General features: G+C 33.0%; 1 protein-coding gene across 1 annotated transcript in view; it reads left to right on the top strand.

The window, feature by feature from the left end:
- Nucleotides 1–398: 398 nt before the first annotated feature.
- LOC132740288 (uncharacterized) overlaps nucleotides 399–6,000 on the top strand; it is a 32,193-nt gene continuing 26,591 nt past the window's right edge. The window contains exons 1-2 of the mRNA XM_060728168.1: nucleotides 399–461; nucleotides 1,547–1,686. The gene's annotated coding sequence lies outside the window, so the exon portion shown is untranslated. The remainder of the gene's footprint in view (nucleotides 462–1,546; nucleotides 1,687–6,000) is intronic.

Below are 6,000 nucleotides of genomic sequence, written 5' to 3'. Positions count from 1 at the left end.
CAAGAAAATGTCTTATTAATTATGCATGTACATAAGCGAAACAATATTCTAAAAGTTTTCATATAAGTTTTTTTCTTCTCTTTTTTTCACACACTATGGTCCAATTAAATTAGAAATATTTACTTAAGTTGAAATTATCGAATGTTATTACAAACGTTAGACATTTTCTACTTATGAAGATGAATGTCAATATTGTCTATTATTCTAAAGCGAGACGTTTTCTTCTTTATCTTACAATAATTCAAAATTACTTGAAAGTTTTTGAAACTTATCAGGGCATACAATAGTCTAGATACTGTCAATCTTTGACAAGCCATAATTTGCTAACATTTCATTTCATTTGTAGTTTCGGTTATCTCCGTGTTTTTCCGTAAATTGATAACTTTACTGATTATTAAATAAAGGGGGTGGTACAGTATAGTGATAAAAATCAACTGTAGGACGCGAGATATTTATAAGGGGTAAGAATCTTTTTTGTTCACCCTTTTTTAGTTTTTATACTGTTTATAATAGAAAATATAAAGTATTATTGTAAAAATGGCTAATTTTAAACGTGCATTTTTTTGTCATTTTCCCTACCAACGGCATCTTTTTCACACCAATACCACTACCGGATAGCCTAATTCATTCTTAAAATACTAAAAAATACTATGATGCTATACTTGTATGTCTTTTATTTAGGTTACTCCACAGGCAATTAATTTGCGAACAAAATACTATTAGATCTAGCCTTTTGTTTTTCAAATTTATAAGTAACTTCATTTTTTTATCTAACAGTATGTCAAGGGTGGATACAAATAACGTCTTTTTAACTATTCAAATGAACTTCAATTGATGTCAATAAATAGCATGGCGTAATTATGTTTAAATTAAGAATCGCTTATAACTCTGCTTATTGCAATTTCTCAAGGCACACATTCATCAAGCAAACTTTTATATAATTTTTCATAAGCTTATAAATGTAACAATAAAATTGTGAAAGTGTTAGTTCAATTGCAGCCCTGACATAGTATAAAAAATCAATTTAAAATACTTTTAATGAAAACAAAGGCAAACGCAATATATTGATATTCTTATATGACAACATTATATAGACAGCGTATATAGATATATTTATAGATAATATTAAAATTTGATTGTGCATATTCCGATGTTATCTTATGTACAGGTTCAGAAAGTAATGTAATGTACATGTTGAAAAGTAATATAATGTTAAGTACTCAGTTGATAGCACGCCGATAAAGCTCATTTGTAAATGTGTCATATCTGACTGGGGCGCAAGATAATTTGATGTTCAAACAAGAAATCAGACAGCTGATATGTAACTATTGATAAAAATACATTATCATTACTGATTGACATGAATGTGCCTACCCTTAAAAAATTCGGCTTGGCAGAAATGTCAATTGAACGTCCATCATGTTACTAAAGAAAAAAAAACTGAAAAAAGAGCTGTTTTATTTTGAATGCTTTCAGCATTCTAAAATTATCTTTCTGTACATACAAACATTCGGGTATGATGAGATTTGAAAATATTTATTTCAAGTATCGACCAGATCTCAAAGCTTGTGAAATAATGCACGGTGAGACATTCGAGGTTTTCATCCATAATTAGCCGTTTCGTATATCAACACCGATGATGATGGATGATTTCATGGAAGCTCAATGAATACATGGAATAACAAGGTTAGCAACGATGTCCTACTGACATGAATATGTGTCAAGAAATAATCTTGAAACATACATACAAAATATTTGAAAAGGTAACGTTAAGAAATAATTGAGGCCATCCTTCACCAGGGAGGCTATTCATTTTTCCTATAAAGATCAAACGTTACTGTTTAATCTTTAAGAATGAAGAGTATCTGAATTCACACCCTAGAAAACAAACTTGTTTACATAAAAAGGTATAATTGCGTAAAAGTTGAATGTTAACTGCTGGAAAATAAATGTTTTATAATTATGCATTATATTAGAAAATCTTAAAATTGTACACATGTTCTTGTGTGAATAAAAATATATGTATACCTGTCTGTCTGTCTGTTAACTGGCCGTAAAATCAACCGGTCATGTGTCCATTTGTTCGACATTTCCCAGTTTGAAAATTCACATTGTCAACGATGGCTTATAGTATCATCAGACGACTGTTTTATTTGAGCAGCAGTGTGTTGGTAATTAAATATCACAGGGTGAGACAAATGTGCAGCCTGACCTGGACTCGAACCCGGCAGCCTCGGATTACCGTACAGCCGCTCTACCGATCCGGCCGCTTACACATAATCTCCCCTAAATAGGGAACAGTTCTGAATCGTGTCCCGTGGATTCCATAATATCAAATGATTGGTAATGTACGCATAGCAACGGACGGCGTATTAAAAAGGTCTTTTTATCATGAAATTCACTTTCATTTTTTTAAAGTAGTAGTGCATCACATATTATTGATATCTTGACTATGATAATGTTTCTTTGAAACATGTAATTTATCAAATGGTTTGAAATACATAATAAGACCACCAGACTGCATTTAAGAGTTCAGACAACCAAATGAGTTTTATGAGCTTAAAGATGTGCAACCTCATTGTGGCAAATACGGAAGTACAATTTCTGTTTGCATAAGAAACTCCGCCTACAGATCATTCGTAAATCAAGAATAAATCAACAATCATGACTGTAGTAGCAGTCCTAATTTTACAGTATAATTCCACATTGTAACGGATGTTTTCTTACAAACTTAACCTTTTTTATGAGATGATTATTTTTTCTGAACCCCAGGCCTAGTGCATCGTAAAGCTAAAACGGTTAAAGGAAAATCTTATATTTGTTGTGTTCCGGATAGCAACTATAACACTGTGACGTGGCGCATACACGAGCTGATAATAGTCTTCATTCGTATACGAACTTTAGTGTTACCGTGGGGTTTTCCATTTAAAATCCTAATTTATGAACAGTATTTGATGAGATTTACAACAATACCGGTACTATTAAAATGGTTAATGAAAATGTAGAATGCTTTTTTTAGGCCGACGACAAAACTATTTTTAGATATTTATCTAATGTAATAAGCTGTGTTTCATTTTTAAACCAAACACAAACCCATTTTTTACGGCTATGATCTGTGAAATCTGATCCTCTTGTATCCATAATACACTTTTCATAGTTTTTCACAAGATGCATAATTATATGAAATAACGATGGTATCCTACATCTGTCTACCACACCTTTTCATGAGTCACCGGTTTAATTCGTTAAAATATATTTTTATGCATGTTTTAATCGTCTGACACGCACTAACTTCCGAAGAAACGAATATTTACCTAATATTTCACTATTCAACGATTCGACCAACAGACAATTTAAACTAGTTGCAAACATCATTAATGTCTGCCTTTCAATATTCATTCTTGTGATGCCCCTTCGTTTTACACATCGAAATAACAGGCTGAATCTGGAAAAGAATGGCGGCCTATGGGAAATTAACATTGCCTAAATTGTCAGAGGTAATAATAAATAATAACTTAATAAACAATATACAGAATGAGAAAATTAATATTATATAAGTAGCCACTAAGTAAAAAGTGATTTAACACCCCATTATGGTGAACATTTTTATCAAACAATTTTGTAATCTTCAAAGAATGAGCAAGATATAGACTGGACAAATCTAGACGAACGCATATACATCAAACCGCCAAAAGTGAAAAGGCGATTAAGTCGACCTCACCACAAGCGGGCTCACAATTTTAAAATCCTCGAAGTTATATTTATATTCGCAAATAAATGAATGATTTATTTTGTTATTTGACCCCTAAGTGTTACCCTGACTTTTGCCATAGACATAGTCCGCCTCAATTTGGAGATTTTTTAGAAACTTCCTTTTTGCGGTGTTATGCATGATTAATGTTCCATGTGATCTCCTTTCTTCCGCTTTTGTTTGAATTTATCAACCCTCTGACCAATAAATGGATCTTCCTTCCTCCACCTTATGTTATATGTCAGAATAGTCTTGCTTTTGTCGATACAAACTTTGTTTCTGACTATTTCCTACCAGAACGAGTAACAATTGAGCCTTTACAGATATGATCGTGTGGGGGCATCTCAGAATTATTGCCAGTCTTATGATAAATACTAGGCTATGAAAAACACTGTTGATGATTAAAGGTTCAACAATTTACTATATCACAATTTTAAATTGCTCTTAATACCAGCCTATGAAAACCCTTTGTGAACACATTGGTGGATGATTAAAGCTTAAAAAATTTACCATAACACAATCTGAATTCCTCTTAATACCAGTCTATTAACTCATTGACCCCTGACGCCACGATAATGCCTCTTCCTATACCGCACGCCACGATATCGACTATCGGTATCGACTTTATACCTGTCCTGCGTGCTGCGTATATGCGGCTTGATAAGACTAGCTTTACTTCCCGCGCGCCACGTTGTATCGTTGTAAATCATTGGTTGTTTTCAAGGTATTCCCCGAGAATATTTAAATATTAGCAATTCAGGAATCGGGTTATATTTAGAGAAGAAAAACGGATAATCACGGAAGAGAAGGAAAAAATGTAACTTGAATGGTTGTAACAGTAATTTGAGTTAGAAAATCATCGAAAACGACGAAAATCGGCGGTCAGTATTTGAGCTTAAGTTTGAGACCGATGTGGAGGATACTCCATTGGATTCTGATAGTGATATAAGTCTAAATTTGACATCAGAAAGTAGTTCAGAAAATGATAGTTCAGACTAAGAAAATAATTCGGGTGATGATGAAAGCAGATCAAATTTGAATTCGGATCAACAAAGGTGGAAAGTAAATGACCGTTCTCATATCCCTAAACAAATGATTACTGGACACACACATTGGCCCACTACACAGTTACCAGGGGACAAACTTGAAATTGACTTCTTTCTTCTGTTCTTCCCATTAACTTTGATTGGAGTGGTTGGTGGCTCAAACTATTTTGTATGCAAGACAAAAGCAACAGGTGAAGCCAGATCCAGTATGGCGGTCTGTTACCCTACATGAATTAAAAGCCTGGCTAGGCATCAGGGTGTTCATGAGCATTCTACAGGTATGTAGTATAGGATTATTTTATAACGATCTAGATTTATTTATAAATTTGATAAAAAGATAAATATTCCTTAAATAAATTCAAAATTTGAATATATAATTATAAAGTTCCCGTTGAAACAGTAAAATTGATATAGATATAGGTTGCACATATATGATACAACATGAAAGTAGTAATACAATGGGCCCGGAATATTCATATTATGAATTATTTATCATAAATGAGTTTTAAACACTTGATTCTTAATATAAATGAAGTGCATTTGAATTAAAATTTTATTCAGAATAATTAATTATTTAATGAATAATGAAAATAATATATTTTTATCATTTTAGCTTCCGCAGATGGCCTGGTACTGGTCGAAGGATTGTCTGTTTGGTAACCTCGGCATAAGGCGGATAATGAAAAGAGATCGTTTCGACAAGACCAGTACATCCACGCAAATGATAGATCTAAAAATCCAGTTAGAGACCAAGAAGGACATGACAAACTTCACCTAGTGCGCCCTATCTTGACAACTGTTCTAGAAAAATGTCTTGGAAATTATAACCCTCATCAAAATGTCAGTGTAGATGAAGAAGCCATAATTTCGTGGTTGCATAGCATTTAGACAATATTTACCAGCAAAGCCAACTATGTATGGAATGAAAGTTTCAATGAGAGCTGATCCTGTGAATGGTTACACAAATGAATACCAAATTTATACTGGACGTGAAAGGGGTGGTGTAGAGGTTGGGCTTGGATTGCGTGTTGTCAAGGATATGACAAGAGAAATATGGGGACATAATCATATGGTCATGGATAATTATTTTACAAGCCCACCTTATTTGAAGAACTTTTGGAGAAAGGAATATATGCAAGAGGAACTGTAAGATCTAATAGGAAAGGATTTCCTTTATCACAAGGATTAAATCAATGAAAAATA

This window comes from Ruditapes philippinarum, unplaced genomic scaffold, assembly GCF_026571515.1.
Source record: "Ruditapes philippinarum isolate M1 unplaced genomic scaffold, ASM2657151v2 ctg10851_1_1_1_1, whole genome shotgun sequence".
NCBI classification, from domain to species: domain Eukaryota; kingdom Metazoa; phylum Mollusca; class Bivalvia; order Venerida; family Veneridae; genus Ruditapes; species Ruditapes philippinarum.
The sequence above is the reverse complement of the archived record's forward strand: the minus strand, read 5'-3'. Positions and strand labels throughout refer to the sequence as shown.